Here is a 19450-nt window from a genome sequence, read left to right on the forward strand (position 1 = left end):
ATTGTAGCGCAATCCTGTGCAAAATTTATCACTTTCCTTGGGGCCAACTGTCATCCTGATCACAGCATCAGACGGAAGAATGTCATCCCGATCGGAGTGTCAGACAGAAGACTCGGCAGTGCAAATGCAGATGTTCCTTCTTGCCCCGTCAGCCGTTCTCTCCTTAAGGGGTAGTCGTGCTGCATGGTGGTAGCAGAAAAAGGCACCGTTTCATGAAGCATTCGAGATGCAACATATTTCGCCAGCCTACTGGTTCAGACTGTAAGCATTTCAACCCTCCCCCCTCCTTCAAAACGTTATCACTGTTGGAACAAAATTGTAAGTGGGACCTCCGCCAACCATTTCTTGGCAAAACGTCTGTGGTGTTCACTGGATGTGGCTGAATTGCGCTATCTGGTTGATGTTTCCGATGAGTAGATTTCGCCAAGATACCCAACTAGGGAGACGGGAACAGCCTACAAAGAGAAGACGTGGCCATGCCGGGACAGAGCAAAGGCCTCTTGAGCCCAGCGTCCTGTGTCCGGACAGTGGCCAGTCTTAACGGAAAGACCCCTTTCAGGTTTCTGATTCTCAGAAGGAAGGGCCGGTGACCTCTACATCTGCCTGGTTAATAATTATTACCCGATTTGCACTCCAGTAACCTTTGCCTAAAACCTGTTAAAGTTGAACTGAGGCCGGGCAGATTTCAGCCTGGCTCGAGCCTGAAGGAATTTTCCCCAGATCTCGTGGGGAAATCTGTTCCGTTTTTGTTGGCAGGTTTGAGGAAAATTAAAATTAAATGTAAACCGATGTGATATGTAAAATCGAACACCGGTATATAAAAGTAAGTAAGTAAATAAATAAATAAATAAAAGTAAAATCAAAAGACATTTTTCAAAATTTGATATAGGCATTTGAAAAATAAAATCAGAAGTGGAACCACATTAGCATAAGGCCTATTTCTAATTTATTTTTTTTAATCAGATGCGAATTTTTTAAACCTGCTTCGGATTTCCTTTGCAAAGTTTTTATGAACCAGTTCAGCGCACTGTCAGGATGTTGCCAGCTGACCGCTCATCGATTTGTTCAATGAACCTGTTGGTGAGGAAGATTGCACATCTCTACACAGGAGTTTCATGGGCTCTTGCCAACAGCATTCAAGTGGGGAATTTCACTTGTAAAATATTGGTTCCCATAAGAGTCTGCTACGGTGCTACCAAGAATAATTTGTCATTATGAGAGGATGTGTTGGGCGTATAATTGTTGGGAAATCTTAGCCAGGTTGTCTCCTTTTGTATTTCTAAAAGGCAGTGGGGAAACAATTCTTCCAATGGTTATTAGGTTATACAAAACGACAATAGCCTACATTGGTTAGGAGTTTATTAAGGGGTTACTTACATGGATCGGCTTCTATTCTCTTAAGTAGCCTTTTGGTGGGATAAGCAAATTTGCAGAGGGATGGAAGTACGCAAGCGCTTTTGAATATATGCGAATAGGTTTGGGGACAGAGATAAGCGTATTTTATAATCCGTACGCCTGCTTCCACACAATTTATAAAATACACTTAGAACTTTATGTGCACTCACTTATGCATGCATGTGCTGACTTATTGACAATACTGAAAACCCTATCAAAACCCTTGCATTAGAGTAGATGTCACCCTTTTCCTTTCAATTCACCCAGTATGCGTTCAACATATTCATTTAACTTGCAGCCATGGATCTGGTGGAAGGGGGATTCTTATTATATGAGAGAAAATGCTTGGCACAAAAAGATCAAATTGGTCCATCCGGACTGCCCAGCATGGTCTTTTGGGTTGTACATGGTGCTGAATCAGTTGTCCTTTTATTTTTCAGTTAAAATGTTAACGAAGGAGAACTGATAGGGGTTTTCTGGCATTTTTCAACATACATATGCTCAGAATACAGGCCTTCCTATTACAGGAGGAACTTATTAAGGCTGGAAGTCCTACAATGGTTGCACGTCAGCCACAGAGTGGACGGAACATTTACCAATCTTGAAAACAATTGAGAACCTGGAAATATTCATCTTGGAGATGAGGTAACCAAGATGCAATACGACCGATGTGCGGACGTTTTGAATCATTCATACGTGAACTGGTTAGACCATACATTTATACTAAGAAAATGTGCACCTCTCGATAGAAAGATTAAAACTAGGGATGTGCGTTTCTTTTCCAACAAAATGAAAATGCAACAAAAATACTTATTTCATTCCATTGCATTACACAATTAAATAAATAAATAAATAAAAAATCCTGCCAAAATTTGTGGTGTTTTTCATTTCCTTTCATTTTGGACATGACCCCCCTCCCCCGTGCCTGCTGACATTTAAAAATCGAAACACAACCCCTCAGGGCCTTCTCCTATATCCTCCTCAATCCCCACCGCCTCAAGCCACTTACTCTGTCCATGGGGGTCCTGTGGTCAGGGAACGTGCACTCCGTCTTCGGCTTGTTCTAGTGTTAATCAGAGTTTTTGTTTTGCTAAGTAGCGCACGCTAGCAAATAGCAGGCACACATCCAGCCCCTCTGCAGCCCCCTCGTAGTCTCCTCACAGCCCTGTGACTGAAGGTGGCAGGAGCGGGTCCTGACCCACTAGGTCCGATTTAAAAATAGAGCTGATCTCAGGACCAGCCAGTGTCGAGTTGATCTATTGCCATATTGCTTTATGGCACCATTTTAAAATCAGAAACCACCCCCCCTCCCCCCCCGAAGGAGTAAGTAGGGGCCAGGAGCGGGGGAGGGGAAAAGAAAGGGCTGTTTTCTTTTTGTTTCTTTTGTTTTTATTAATAACTTAGAGGTCCATATTCATCACATGGCGGGATTTGAAAATCCCCACTGTCTGACCTCCTCCAAGTTATCTGGTTAACCAATTCCTTACAGTGGATAACTTGGAAGTGTCTGAGGGCATTGCCGTGTGGAGTTAAGTTAAGCTGCATACATTTAGAAATAGCCAGATAACCTATCCTGCTCACGCTCATCGTGCCAGCTATCTTTAGGATAGTTGGGTATGTTCGGCGGCCCTCCTGCACCACCGAACTTCCCAACAACGCAAGATAAGCTTATCTGATCCCCATTCGCTCCTGCCCCGTTGGGTCTGTTTTCAGATTGGTGCAGGCCAGTCCTTGAGGCTGGCACTATTTTGTTGTATGGCAGCGCTACAAAACGGTCCCAGAGCTTCAGAGCCGGCCAGCACCATTTTAAAATCAGACCCAGCAGGACAGCGGCAACTGGGGTCTGCTCCTGCACCAGTTTGACTACTGGAAGCCCACGAATGAGGTTAAGTGGCACCCGGGAAGAGTGGGGGGGGGGGGGGGGGTGGGGGATAAGGGAAGGCCAGGGAAGGAGGTTAATTTTAAAATGGTGGTGCTGGGGGGGGGAGGGGGGGAGTTTTTTTTTCCACTATGGTGTTTATTTTATTTCTAATAAATGAAATGAAAAAAAAACCAAACATCAAATGAAGTGAAAAAGAAATTTAAAAACAAAGCAAAATGTTTCCATGCCTACCTCTAATTAAAACTTGATTGGAGAAAGAAATATTTTACTGTCCATGTGATCAAGCGATGGAGACTTAGGGGTCGATTTTAAGAAGTCCATGTGAGCGTGGTTCCGGGCGCGCGCACATGGACGCACCGATTTTATAACATGTGCGCGCCGGCATGCAGGGTATAAAATCTGATGGCCGTGCACATGTGCGAGCAACCCGCGACTCACGCGCGCAGGGGAGGATATTAGAACCTATGCGTGGCGACGCCATCGGGCCTCCCCCAGTTCCCTCCCAGCCCGTTCCAGTTGAGGAGCGGACTGGGAGGGAACTTGCCTATCTCTAACCCTACCCTTCCTACACCTCTTCCCCTCTCCTCTCCTCCCCGATCCCTTAACCTAACCCTAACTATGCCAAATTTTTTTATTTTGTTACTTACTGCTCCTCTGGAGCAGACGTAATCTGCGCGCACCGACCTGCTGCCGGCGCGCGCTTCCTTGGGACAGCGACTAATGGCTGCTGTCCCGCCCGCTCCTGCCCCGCCCCACACATACCTCTCCCCCCCCCGGGCTGCCCCTCTTCCCTCAGCCGGCACTTCTGCACGTACCAGGGTTTACGCCCGTGGCCCAAGCCCCTCGAAGGCCCTGGCCGCGGGCCTTAACCCCGATTTTTGCGTGCGTGGCCTTTTGAAAAGGTATTTGTTAGTGAAATAGTTGGAAGGGACGTATGGGAATGGGGGTGGGGAGGTTGCTAACTGCTGTGGTCATGTAAGTTAGCAGAGGGCGGGTAGGTATGCAGTAGGATATCAGAGTAAAGCGAGTCCTCACCCAGAGACACCTCTCCTGGTTACCTGAAATTCCCTGCGCGGGGCTTTCGAAAACCCCACATGGGCCAGCAGGATGGTGCTGGGCTACCATTTCTGGCACGAGAAACCAGAGGATGGGGGGACGACAGGCATGGGAGAGTGGGCTAGACAGGGTCTGAGCCTTCCCGCACTTCCAAATCTGTGACTTTATGGGCTTGGTACAGTGGCAGGAGCCAGGCCACGTCGCTGCTCCGGTGTCTACAAAAAGATGCGTGGGCCGGCTGAAAGGACACAGACAGATGTGTGCGTTATGAATTACAGAGGTAGGAGCACCTTACCTGCAGGAGCAGCTCTTTTTTATTTTTTTTTTCCCACACCTCTATTATTATTATTTTTTTTTTCAAAATAGTTTTGAAATACTTTTTGGGATCAGACACAATGTGCTCCTGAGTACAGCGTGCTTACCTTTCACCTACCCACATAGTTTACTGCGAGAATCTGTTCAAGCCTTCATTGTTTTGCGGTGAGTGTGAGGACTGTCTGTTGCCATGTTATCTTTCACAACACGGAGGGGGGAACATTTTAATTAGCTGACATACATCATCAAATAACATATACGCTGTGTTTATAAATTTAAGAATATCGAACAGCACGAGGGCGATATTCAGAATGGTTTGTCCGGCTGAGTTTGAGACTTCGGTCGGAGAAGCCCTGGGTTTTTTTTTAATACCTAACCCCCGCTGAACGGATACGTTTTGGACAGCTAAGATTATTAATCGGCTGAAACTTAATCAGAAATGAAACGAGGCAGCGGGGGAGGGGGGGGTTATCCTCAGAGCAGGGCTTCGACTTAGCAGCTAGCGCGGATACGCCGCACGGCTCAAATACGTTTACGCAGGGAAGTCCGCCCATGGCCCAGAGGAGCTTCGGTTATCTGGTCTGGTTTATGTGGAGAACTTTAAACTTGCTCAACTATACTTAGCGTTCTGCGCCAGGCACGTTTAAAAAAAAACCCCCAAACAAAACCTGCCAGGCCCTCAGCAGCCAATCCCACCTCCCCCGACCCCCTCCCAGGGAAGATGTAACGGCCTGGTCACCCCTTCCTACTTAAACATGAGCCACTCCTCCTCCCAGAGCTTTTTGTTAGGAAAACGGGAGGGGAAGCGACTGGCATTTTCCTCCTGGAAGGCAAAGATATGATGTGCTCCTTGCACCTCAGGCTTTGAAAGATAGAGGCCTGGAAGGGCCACTCCCGCCATCCGTGTCCCCCTAATTCCTGGCAGAAGGCAGTGCCCCCTCCCCTCACTGTGTAGCATTGCTCTGGCAGCAATGTGGGAGGCTTAGCTGGGAGGATGCCAGTTTGTGTCATCCATCCGGGGCTAAGCTTTCCCTTCCTTCAATGTGCAACTTTTAAGGCAGGGGGAGAGGGAAGGGTAAGAGACCAGGGTGACCTCTTGCACGTTCATTTTCACATCAGGTGGATGGGAGGGGGTTGTCACCGCCACGGGGGATTCTGTCTGCTTCCAAGAAGAGAAACCTCTGGTATAGTCACACAAGGGTCAAAAGACAAACTACCTCTTCCTTACTGAAATGCAAAATGTACACAAGAAGAGGACATATTCAACAAATAAATTTGTTTATTCATATATCCCAATTACCTATCTAACATTAAAATCTCTCTAACACACTCATCCATCACACATGCACACACATCTAAAACCAATGTTCATCAGTAAACATGAAGTGTTCTGTATACAATATATATCATATAATATGATTTTAAATATGATTTTTAATTTTTATAAATATTTATAAAGTGCTGATGTTTGTCCTGAACATCCAAATGTTCAGGACAAATGTCCAGATGTTCAGGACAAACATCAGCACTTATAAATATTTATAAAAATTAAAAAATATATTTAAAAATCATATTTAAAATCATATTATATGATATATATTGTATACAGAACACTTCATGTTTACTGATGAACATTGGTTTTAGATGTGTGTGCATGTGTGATGGATGAGTGTGTTAGAGAGATTTTAATGTTAGATAGGTAATTGGGATATATGAATAAACGAATTTATTTGTTGAATATGTCCTCTTCTTGTGTACATTTTGCTTCCAAGAAGAGGCAGGATTTGGGGGGGGGGGGGGGGGGTGCATGGTTAGGTTACACATTATCCAGGTAAACTCACCCGCCATCTTTAGCCATGCGTAGTCAGAGGGAGGGCTAAAGTTATTTGAAACCTGTAGCTGGATGACTTTAGCCAAGTATATTCAGTGCTAAAGTTACCTGAGCATCTCGGATAACTTTGTTGCTCGCCAGCTTGCCGAATATTGCGCTACATATGATTTAACAACAAGAAGGATAATTTTCAAAGGGACTTCTGTGCTGCAAAACCCACCCCTGCATGTCATGTTCATGCATCCCCAGGCTTGGGGATGGATCTGCATTTTCACCCGTAGTTTTGCATTTTAAAAAATGCGCACCTAAAATTTCCCTAAACATCTGTGTACTCAACTTAGCAGGCATAATCGTGTGCAGCTAGTTTGGGTGGGATAATTTTCAGAAGGGAAAATACGCGTGGGCTCTCTCAGAAAGTTAGGGTAACTTATGCACAAATTTGCTTTCTAATGTAAAAGGGCTGTTACAAACTTATCCCCTAAAAAGACTCATGTCTCGTTCACTTTCTTCGTTATGCAAGATTCATATTTTAATGACCTGCGTCTTAGAATTCAATTTTTAGCTTTTCCCTCACACATTTTTGACTGTGTGGGATTGCTAAACACACAAGCAGTCGCAGACTGTCACTTGGTTTCGCCTACTTCAGGTCTAATAGAATTTTTTAATATTCTCCAGACCTACCAGGGAAAATCCATCAGACTTTTGTTGGCTGACCTGGTGAAAACTGAAGAAAACATTTGAAAAATATGCTCTGGATTTTTTTTTTTTTTAACTCTGAAGTGCATCTAGAATCCCAGTAAATTTTGGAAAAATCTGTAGCCAAACTTTGCTAATCTTCATTGGATTTCTTACAAGAACAATTTCTACAAACCAAATCGACGAACCTTTGACATTTTTTTCAGGTTCCTTAAATAGTTCAGTGAGCCTGTCTTCAAGTTCACAGACCCCGTTAAGACCCCATTGTGCTCACTCAACCAAGAATATCAGAAATGACAGAGTGGGCCGTAGGGCAGATTTAAATAATGAAATCTGTTAAAAACATCACACTTGGATTCATAGTTTGAAGAGACTTTATATTTATTTATTTATTTAACATTTTTTATATACCGAAATTCTAGCAACAATGTTGCTAATCATTTCGGTTTACATATAACATTGGAGTGACTTAACATGCGAGTCTTACATGGAACAGGAAAATGAACTTGGAGAAAATTGAATATATATTGTACCGAGTCCTGTGAATTTACTGTAACTACTGCAATATCTTTAACAATATTTGCATTGTATAAATATTGCCAATATGAATAATATTTATCTCTTTATACTTTAAGATAAGGGTGTTGGTTATTTTAAACGTTATTTACCAGGGGTGTGGCTTTGTTGACACTGATAATTACCCAACAGTTTTTATCTGTTAATTTGCTATGTTTGATTGTGATTCCTGACACAGGTTAATGGATTATGATTTGTTAAGTGTTACCCCCTTTCCCCCTGCATTTACCTAAGCTAGATGAATAAAGAGAGCTGCTTTCTGTGAAGCCAGGTTAGTGCTTCTGACAAGTGTCAGCTGGATAACGTGCACAGAAATGATCGAGCAAAACCTTTGAAAAGGTAACAAAGTTTTGATTCATAAAGGTGACTCTGATCACTTATTTTTTTCTGATTTACCTGAAATGCTTCCATGCAATCCCAGGATCATGAAAACCCTACCCATGTGGCAATACAAAGTTTATGAATGAGGCTTTCAGTCATCTGAATCGTGGTGTATTGATCTTTCTCCAATTAGTGATTCATTATCAGAATTTAAAGGTGTCCTTTGAAATCAACTGGTCTAATTTGCAGCAATTATTTTATTTAAATTACTTATAACCTGCTCAACCAAATAAATATTTGCCCACAGTGGCATACAAGAAAACCATATTTATTTATTTATTTGTTGAGTTTTATATACCGTCATTCGGTGCAGCCATCACAATAAAAGCAATACATACTGTACTATGCAAAAATATAATATAAAATGAATTCAGTGAGAAATCAACAATGCCATAAACTCAAAACAGATTAAAAATTAATCATAATAAGGAAACTTTGTTTAAAACCAGAGATCAAAACCATCTGACGCAAGTAAACACTTGGCTAAACAGCCAGACCTTAATCTAGTGAATGAGACAAGAATCAGAGCTCTGTGTACTCTGAATTCTGCGTAGGTTGTGTTGCCTTTTATTGGAATAGGCCCAAGAAAAATCCAAAGATGTTGCAGCAGATGAGCTTTGGAAAACATGTAGATCTCGAATGCTCATGTACTGTGTCACCTATGGATTATTCTTCTTAGGTCAAAAAAACTACAAGCTGCCCATTTTACTCCAGGACCAAGATGGCTACAAGAATGCCTCACTACAGCTCCGTAAACAAGAAAAGTTCTTTCAAGAGTGACCCTGAAATTCCACTGTCAATTTAATGAAATCAAAGCGACAACTGACTCCGTTGGCAAATACTGCATTAGTGTTTTCTGCCCGAGTTAGTGTCATTCTATTGAAAGCAATGAAGTTTATGCAAGAATAAGGATTTCCAGTAGTTGTGTCTCTGAATGCTTTTTAGTATACTGCTGTGTTTAGTTGGAGTGTTTATTTATTTATTCTTTTAACCTGCTAAATCAGACAAGTCTGACCAGAGCGGTGTACAGATTCAAAAGCAACAATAAAATCAAATACATGTCATAAAACATAAAAACCACATTAACAGCCTTCCTCACTGATGACGAAAGAGCCCCAAGGCTCTAGAGCTACTGAATCAGAATAACCATGTCTTTATTTTCTTCCTGAAGGCTAAATAATTTGATTCCGATCTTACAGCCTGTGGCACAGAGTTCCACAACTCAGGTACCCAAATTGCAAACATCCTTCTCCTAAAAAAAAAATAAAAATCTTTCTTTCTTCCTTTCTAGAGGGAACCACACACAAAATATCATTCTGAGAACGCAGGTTGCGATTCGGAGTCTAACGCTTGACCCTTTTCTACAGGTACTTTGCTCCTACGTTGTGCAATGCCTTAAACATTAATGACAAAATCTTGAACTGGGTGCGCTTTCCTAAAGGCAACCAATGTAGGTGTTGTCGGGTAACGAAAAATTAATCGAACAGCTGTATTTTGAACTACTTGTGATGGATATAAATCCTTCTTTGGGAGTCCTATCAATAATGCATTACAATAATCTAACAACAGACATGTCAAGGCCTGCACAATGATCCTAAAAACTAAAAAATCTCAAACTGATCCGAGCCTCCTAAGCTGCCTTAACTTAATAAAAGCTCTCTGAGTAATGGAAGACACATGGAGAACTAAACAGGCCTCATCCACTAACACCCCTCGATTCCGAACACTTTTATTCCTTGGTAATTCAACATCCTTCACTTTCAGTAGAGCTCTATCTAATGATACATCTTCCCCTCCTATTGAAAGCCATTCCGTTTTTGCCACATTTAAAAGCAGCTTCTAAGACGCAAACCAGTTCAAGATGTTCCCTAAGTCCTCGTTTATCCTACCCATAGCCTAAACAAGATCCCTTCCCACCTGAAAAACCATTTTAACATCATCTGCATATATGAACCCAATGAATCCCAAAGATCGAATCAACTTATCCGAAGGCTGTAAAAACAGATTAAACAATAAAGATGAAAGCGGGGAGCCTTGCAGCACCCCACAGTCTGATCTAAATGGGGCAGACAGACCCCCTCTCACCCTAACCACTAAGGAACACTCCAATAGAAAGGAAGAGATCCAACCAAGGACTCCACCACCCAACCCCAGGGCATCCTGTAAAAAATAAGGAAAAGAGAACATACTTCAAAACTAAGCAACGGGGTAACTTTTCAAAGGTTAGCTACCTTTTCCACAGGTAAAAATAGAGTAGGTCATATCCAGCTAAGTGAATTCGTAGCTGCCAGAAAAAATGACATTCCAGAGAGTGTTTCAGGGGTATGGTTGAAAAAAAACAAACAAACAATCAGGAATATTCCAAAATCATTAAAAACATAAGAACATAATATTTTCCATACTAGGTCAAACCAAAGGTCCATCAAGCCCAGTATCCTGTTTCCAACAGTGGCCAATCCAAGTCACCAGTGTTACGGCTATGGCTGCTGTGCAACCGCCTCACCACCAGGGGTCCCTCTAGAGCTGGATCTCCTGACAGGCCCAGTCCATCTCCCTTCTCCTCTCTATGTTCTGGGCTGTCCCTTATAACCCTGCCTGACAGTTCCCTCAGTGCTTCGGCATCGAGCTCGCCTGGGCTCCCTGCTCTAGCCTTCCTTGCTTGCTGTGCATTTGGTCCCTGGACCTTCCCTTGCGCGGCCTTCGGGCCTTATTCCTTGCCTTGCCTTGCCTTGCGCGGCCTTCGGACCTTATTCCTTGCCTTGCCTTGCCTTGCCTTGCGCGGCCTTCGGGCCTTATTCCTTGCCTTGTCTTGCCTTGCCTTGTTTGGCCTACAGGCCTTCTGTGTGTGTGTGGCCTACGGGCCTTCTCTGCCTTGCCTTGCTTACGGTGTGTGGCCTACAGGCCTTCTGTGTGTGTGTGTGGCCTACGGGCCTTCTCTGCCTTGCCCTGCTTACGGTGTGTGGCCTACGGGCCTTCTGTGTGTGTGTGGCCTACGGGCCTTCTGACCTGCCTTGCCCTGCTTACTGTGTGTGGCCTACGGGCCTTCTGTGTGTGTGTGGCCTGCGGGCCTTCTGACCTGCCTTGCCCTGCTTACTGTGTGTGGCCTACGGGCCTTCTGTGTGTGTGTGGCCTACGGGCCTTCTGACCTGCCTTGCCCTGCTTACTGTGTGTGGCCTACGGGCCTTCTGTGTGTGTGTGGCCTACGGGCCTTCTGACCTGCCTTGCCCTGACCCAGCCTGAACCCAGACACTGCTACTTGCCGCCTGCCCTGACCCAGCCTGAACCCAGACACTGCTACTTGCCGCCTGCCCTGACCCAGCCTGGACCCAGACACTGCTACTTGCCGCCTGCCCTGACCCAGCCTGGACCCAGACCCTGTTTCTAGCCATTCCTGTCTCTCTCCACCTGGAGCCACCCTGCTGGGTGGTGTTCATGACTCCTGACCGGAGCCCAAGCGTAACAGTATGCCGAAGCCACCAATTTCCAGGGGAAGAGATAGGTCTGTGTGCTAAACCGGTGAGTCAACTTTTTCACTATTACAACATGCCTCCTTCTTCAAAGTTTTATACCTGCAATTCCTGTCAGACCTTGAATTACCCAAGCTATCAGAACTGCCTAGCCTGTCAACTTGCTGGTCAGGAACACTGGACGTGCAGTAACTGCAATAAGAGAAATGTCTCTGTCTACCAAGAGTGTTTAAACTGTTCTACTCCAAAGCCAGGATGGTGGAAATGTTCATGTATTCCCAGCCTATTACCACCAGGCAAACCGTGCCCCTGTTGTTCAGCTACAGGACCAGCTGCTTCATTAGGGAGAACAGTCAGCTCTACTACCGTGCGTTCAGCTTTTGGCCCAGTTAACAACATTATTTCATGTAACAGTTTATGGATTAAGCATTCTAGCACTTCATCTCTGGACACTTTGGAAAAAACTTGCTCTGAAAATCTCAGAACTCACCGGGTTAAGAAGCCTTCGATAACTTCCACGCTAGAGCACCAGAAACAGAAGCAGAGGGAAGTAGTTAACTCTAGCAGGGCTCTGCTTCCCACAGCTGCCAAGTGGACACTAACGAGCACCTTCCCTAGACGTCCTAGAACTGCCTGTGCCTTCTCTAAACTGCTCCTCCAGAAACAAAATCAGGAGCGTCAGACTTTGGCTCGAGGTATCAAGCCCACGACAGTACAATCTGTGTCTTCCATGCACACTACTTCTAACCTTGCTACTCTGCCATCTGAACCTGCTGCACAACCCCAAGAAGAGTCTGGGCCTGCTGTTTCGCCCCAAGAGGGGTCCGAGTCTCCTGCACTACCCCGAGAAGAGCCTGAGTCTGCTGTGTCATCCCTGGAGGGGCTCGAACCGGTCCTGCTGCCGCCCCTGGAGGGGTCCGAACCGGTCCTACTGACAGACTTTCTGACTCAGCCATCTGAGCCTGCTGATCCGGTCCTGCTGCCGCCCCTGGAGGGGCTCGAACTGGTCCTGCTGCCGCCCCTGGAGGGGCTCGAACCGGTCCTGCTGCTGCCCCTGGAGGGGACCGAACCGGTCCTACTGACAGACTTTCTGACTCAGCCATCTGAGCCTGCCGAACCGGTCCTGCTGTCGTCCTCGGAGGGGTCCGAACCGGTCCTGCTGCCACCCCTGGAGGGGTCGATACTGGTCCTGCTGCCGCCCCCGGAGGGGTCCGAACCGGGCCTGCCAACAGACTTTGTTACTCAACTATCTGAGCCTGCTGTACCGGTCCAGCTGCCGCCCCTGGAGGGGTCCATACCGGTCCAGCTGCCTCCCCGAGAGGGGTCCATACCAGTCCTGCTGCTGCCCCCGGAGGGGTCCGTACCGGTCCTGCTGCTGCCCCCGGAGGGGTCCGAACTGGGCCTGCCAACTAACTTTGTTACTCAACTATCTGAGCCTGCTGTACCGGCCCAGCTGCCGCCCCTGGAGGGGTCCGTACCGGCCCAGCTGCCGCCCCGGGAAGGGTCCGTACCGGTCTTGCTGCCTCCCCGGGAGGGATCCGTACCGGTCCTGCTACCGCCCCTGGAGGGGTCCGTACCGGTCCTGCTGCCGCCCCCGGAGGGGTCCGAACCGGGCCTGCCAACTGACTTTGTTACTCAACTATCTAAGCCTGCTGTACTGGTCCAGCTGCCGTCCTTGGAGGGGTCTGTACCGGTCCTGATGCTGACCTTGGAAGGGTCCGGACCGGCCCTACTGTCGCCTCAGGAGGGGTTATGGACTATTTTGCTGCCCCAGGTTGGGGTTGTGTCTACCTTATCACCCCAGGTGGGGTTATGAACTGCCTTACTGCCTCGGGAAGGAGTTGAACCTGCCGCATCACCCCCGGAGTGGTCTCACGTTATTATTGATTACCTCCTGCACAGATGGGATCCAGGAGGAGGGGGAGGCCTTGAGGGGGGGGGGTTACTGTTACGGCTATGGCTGCTGTGCAACCGCCTCACCACCAGGGATCCCTCTAGAGCTGGATCTCCTGACAGGCCCAGTCCATCTCCCTTCTCCTCTCTGTGTTCTGGGCTGTCCCTTATAACCCTGCCTGACAGTTCCCTCAGTGCTTCGGCATCGAGCTCGCCTGGGCTCCCTGCTCTAGCCTTCCTTGCTTGCTGTGCATTTGGTCCCTGGACCTTCCCTTGCGCGGCCTTCGGGCCTTATTCCTTGCCTTGCCTTGCCTTGCGCGGCCTTCGGACCTTATTCCTTGCCTTGTCTTGCCTTGCCTTGCCTTGCCTTGCGCGGCCTTCGGGCCTTATTCCTTGCCTTGTCTTGCCTTGCCTTGTGTGGCCTACAGGCCTTCTGTGTGTGTGTGGCCTACGGGCCTTCGGACCTGCCTTGCCCTGCTTACGGTGTGAGGCCTACGGGCCTTCTGTGTGTGTGTGTGGCCTACGGGCCTTCTCTGCCTTGCCCTGCTTACGGTGTGTGGCCTACGGGCCTTCTGTGTGTGTGTGGCCTACGGGCCTTCTCTGCCTTGCCTTGCTTACGGTGTGTGGCCTACAGGCCTTCTGTGTGTGTGTGTGGCCTACGGGCCTTCTCTGCCTTGCCCTGATTACGGTGTGTGGCCTACGGGCCTTCTGTGTGTGTGTGGCCTACGGGCCTTCTGACCTGCCTTGCCCTGCTTACTGTGTGTGGCCTACGGGCCTTCTGTGTGTGTGTGGCCTGCGGGCCTTCTGACCTGCCTTGCCCTGCTTACTGTGTGTGGCCTATGGGCCTTCTGTGTGTGTGTGGCCTACGGGCCTTCTGACCTGCCTTGCCCTGCTTACTGTGTGTGGCCTACGGGCCTTCTGTGTGTGTGTGGCCTACGGGCCTTCTGACCTGCCTTGCCCTGACCCAGCCTGAACCCAGACACTGCTACTTGCCGCCTGCCCTGACCCAGCCTAGACCCAGACACTGCTACTTGCCGCTGCCCTGACCCAGCCTGAACCCAGACACTGCTACTTGCCGCCTGCCCTGACCCAGCCTGGACCCAGACACTGCTACTTGCCGCCTGCCCTGACCCAGCCTGGACCCAGACACTGCTACTTGCCGCCTGCCCTGACCCAGCCTGGACCCAGACACTGTTTCTAGCCATTCCTGTCTCTCTCCACCTGGAGCCACCCTGCTGGGTGGTGTTCACGACTCCTGACCGGAGCCCAAGCGTAACAACCAGTATCTGGCACAATCCCAAGGCGTAGATAGATTCCATGCTGCTTATCCTAGGGATAAGAAATGGATTTCTGCAACTCCACATTAATAATGATTTATGGACTCTTCCTCTAGGAACTTGTCCAAACCTTTTTTAAACACAGCTACATTAATAGCTTTCACTACATCCTCTGGCAACAAATTCCAGAGCTTAATTATCCATTGAGTAAAAAAATATTTTCTCATATTAATTTTAAATGTACCACTTAGTGACTTTATTGTATGTCCCCTAGTCTTGTACTTTTCAAAAGAGTAAACAACCAATTAAGGTATACTTGTTCTATTTCCCTCATTATTTTATAGACCTCTATCATATCTCCCCTTAGCCATCTATTCTCCAAGATGAAGAGTCCTAACCTCATTAGCCTTTCTTCATAGGGGAATCGTTCCATCCGCTTTATCATCTTGGTCCCCCTTCTCTGTACCTTTTCTAATTCTGCTATATCTTTCTTGAGATGCGGTGACCAGAACTGCACACAGTACTCAAGATGAGGTTGCACCATGGAGTGATACAGATGAATTATGATATTCTCTGTTTTATTCTCCCTTCCTTTCCTAATAATCCCCAGCATTCTATTTGCTTTCTTGGCTGCTGCTGCTGCACACTGAGCAGAAGATTTCAATGTATTATAAACGATGACACTAGATCATTTTCCTGAGTGGTCACTCCTAATGTGGAACCTTGCATTTTGGAGCTATTATTTGGTTTACTTTTCCATAAGTGCATCACTTTGCACTTGTCCACATTAAATTTCATTTGCCATTTGCAAGCCCAGTCTCCCAGTTTTGCAATGTCCTCTTGTAATTTCTCACAATTCTCTTGTGATTTAACAACTTTGAATAATGTTGTGTCATCTGCAAATTTGATCACCTCACTTGTTGTTCCCATTTCCAGGTCATTTATAAATATATTAAAAAGCAGCGGCCCCAGAGCAGATCCCTGGGGCACTCCAATATTCACCTTTTTCCACTGGGAAAATTTACCATTTAGCCCTATTCTCTGTTTTCTATCTTTTAACCAGATCCCAATATACAACAGGACATTGCCCCCTATCCCATGACTTTTTAATTTCCTAAGAGGTCTCTCATGAGGAACTTTGTCAAATGCTTTCTGGATATCTAGATACACTGTATCAGCTGGCTCACCTTTATCCACATGTTTATTCACACCCTCAAAAAAATGTAGCAAATTAGTGAGGCAAGACTTCCCATGTTGGCTTTGTCCCATTATACTATGCCTTATCTATATGTTCAGCCATTTTATTCTTTATGATAGTTTCTACCGTTTTGCCTGTCACAGACATCAGACTCACTGGTCTGTAGTTTCCTGGACCTCCCCTGGATCCCTGTGCAAACATTAGCATATATGCGTGTTAATAGCCACTACGCGCCTATTCCATATTTTATAAAAACACAAGAATGTGCAAGCATATATTAACTTTCTTGTGCGAATATACACATGTAAGAAGGGGATGATCTAGGGGCATTCTGGGAAGGGCCAACACATGTGCGTGTACATTGCAGTTTTAAAAGACACATACGTATGTGCCTTTTCCAACTTACGCATGTATTTTTACATTTGGTAATTGATAATAAAAGTGGTTTTGTGTAGTACTAACTGGGGGCAGGTCTGGGTGAATTGCTGGGAGTTCAGGCTGAAGAACCAGGAGGGTCTCAATGCTATTGAGAAAGAATGGGCGAATTGGTGGAATAATTGGTAAACTGGTTAATTTCCTTGACAGACACATGTTATATAATAGGTCGAGTTACGTCGTTGTTTACTTTGCACGTAAATTATATGCGTGTCAGTGTTTAAAAAAGTTGGGTAAAGTACGTAGCCTCGATGCATTGGAATACATGGTTTCAATACATTACATGTATTCATGCGAAAGCTTACATTCGGGCAGAAGTAGTAAATATATGCAGATTTTATAATTTGCATGTATGTGAAATGCACAAGTTGTAAAATACTATAGTAAAATTGTGTGTTCCCATATTCACACGTATATGTGCGTGCACACGCATGTTTCAGATTTATCCTCCCTGTGTGCATGTTTAATGCTTAAAAATTTAGGAATGTTGCTAATGCATGCTTTTTATGCCGTGACTTAACAGAAAGTGAATGTGTGTATTTTTGGCAATTTAACAACCTATTTAACTACAGATTAGAGTAGGTGGATACGTTGTGTTTGATAATCGGTTGAGTTTGTGCAGGCTGAAAAGTGCGCATGTACATTGCCATTGACTTGCCCTGTCAAAAGTTTTGCATCATAAATTTTGTGCTTTCATTAGCAATATCAGATTTTTATTTGAATACAAAATTGGTGGATTATAATGCAGCGAAAACACATCTTTTATTCCTGAAAAGTTGTAATTTGCTTGGTTCAGTTTAGGAACCGAACACATCTTAGTAAATAAAAGGAGAACGCCTTGTAGCATGGTGAGTAGTGCATGTGACTGTATATATCAATTTCATTTGAATTAATTTACAAGTTTTGCTTATTATATATACATATGTATGTGTGTCTGAGAAAGTGAGCAAAGATCTGAGAGGCAAGAGTTAAATCAGCCATGGTACCAGTTTCAATATGTTGTGGCATGATTCAAACTGTATATTATGCATGCTCATTGTTCACATCTTTTTTTTTTTTTTCAAATGCTTTGAAGAGAAAAAAGAATGCAGGTCAGAGATCATCCCTCTTACAAATGTACACCTTACAGTTCTGGTTTGCCTTTGAAATTATGCATTCTCTTTAATGGTAGTTATTTTCATGTCACCACAGATTGATGAATGTTACTGTGCAACACTGGAGAACATAAGCACAAATGTTTATTACAGTCTTAAATATGGGTTGGGTAAGGATCTGGACTGTTTAAGTGTCAGCTGGTGACAACGTGAGCTCTATACAACACAGACACCAAGGGTAAAAGTAGCTCAGCAAATACTCTTCATACAAGACTTGGAGAATGAAGACCACACAATGAGTGAAATCCAAGCTCTTGGTAGGGATGGGCAACCAACATTTCTGTCCCTGCACACCTTAGGCCAGTTCATCGTCTAATTAGATTATTTGTAAACTCATAAAACAAAATAAAATATAGCATGAAAAGTCCATGATTACGTCTTTCATGAATGTCACAACATTGTTAATGAACAACACGAGTCTACTCTTTGTCTAAGGACTTGATTTTCAACAAGGAACAACATAAGCTTTAGCGATTGGGTAAGCTGAGAGCGCACGCATCTTGGAAATTTCTGCACATTTTTTTGCCTAGGTGCCCAATTTCATTTGTGCACATTCCCATACCAAAAAAAAATCACACGCACATCATGACTCGAGAAGACCATTTGCGGTTGGGTGAATCTCTTAATCCAGTTTGAACTATCACTAGAATTTGGCCCTAGTCTGAGACCTGGGATAGGGATGTAGGAGTGGAGCAAACCACTTGCTAAAGTATCTCCCAACCTCCCCCCCCCCCCCCCACCGTGAGGTTGCTGCAGTGGTCGGCCCCTGCCTGATCAAGATCAGGTGGAGTGCGAGTCCAGTCTGGCATTTTCCTTTGGAGCGAGAAGATCGTTTGCTTTGTTCCACCATTTCAGTGTGGTTGGGCCTCACAGCCCTGGCCACCAGAAATAGGAAGTAAGACAGTAAGCAGTAAGCACCTTTCTAGTCCACAGCCTGGAAGGTAAGGGGGCCTTAGCAGTGAGACATGGCTTTTATTTTTTCCTAGTTCCGCTGACCCCTAGTCCTTTTCCAGGGAGGGAATTGCTCTGCCCTGGGAAGGATTATGTAGCGAGAAACCCTACTCGTTCCAGTTCACATTCACTCTTTGGAGGTGGCGGGGCCGGTGGGGGAGGACTCTGCCATTTTGTGAATGCTTTCTAGAGAGTTTTTGAGTGTTTTGCCTTTCCTTTGGGAGCACATTTCTTGCCACCTTTCTTGCCTCCGGAAGACAAAAGGAGGGTTTTTTTTCCCCCTGCTGACATAGTAATAACGGCAGAAAAGGATCAATTGGTGCATCTAGTTTGCCCAGCAAGCCTCTTATGGTAGTAACTGCTGCCCCGTGCAGGTAACCCCCGTGATTCTGTTAAAGGCGGTTATCCCCAAGCTTTATGATGATAACCCACGAAGATTTTATTGCTAGCAACATTTTTACTGGGTGATGGGCCTTCTTGATAACTCAGACAGTGCTGAAGTATTTTGCTTATGGACTTGGCCAGAGAAGCTGTCCTGCGCGTTTTCCCTTATGATCTGCTAGTTGATTATTGAGACTTTCAGCTCAAAAAGATCCACATCGCAGCTGCAAACAGAGCTGGAGGAGAAAAGGCGTTCATCTGGAAACGTCCCGAAGGAGAAAGGACTGGGAGTTTGGGGAGTTGTTGAAGAACACTTATGACCTCAGGTATATTTTCTGCTTTTGGAAAGGATAAACAATTTTAGTTAGAGGACACTTGTTTCCACATCATAGAAAGGAAGGATTTCTCAGAGTTCGAAACACTGAGTGGCACTTACATGGACTTAGTCACATTTGGATTTGATTCTGGAACATAGATGTAACCATAAGAAAACATGTTTCGTGCCAGCTTGTCACCATTGAAAAAAAAAAAAAACAGGTCTGGCCCCAGTGCCGAGGCCTAG

This window comes from Rhinatrema bivittatum, chromosome 8 (assembly GCF_901001135.1).
Source record: "Rhinatrema bivittatum chromosome 8, aRhiBiv1.1, whole genome shotgun sequence".
Lineage (NCBI taxonomy): Eukaryota > Metazoa > Chordata > Amphibia > Gymnophiona > Rhinatrematidae > Rhinatrema > Rhinatrema bivittatum.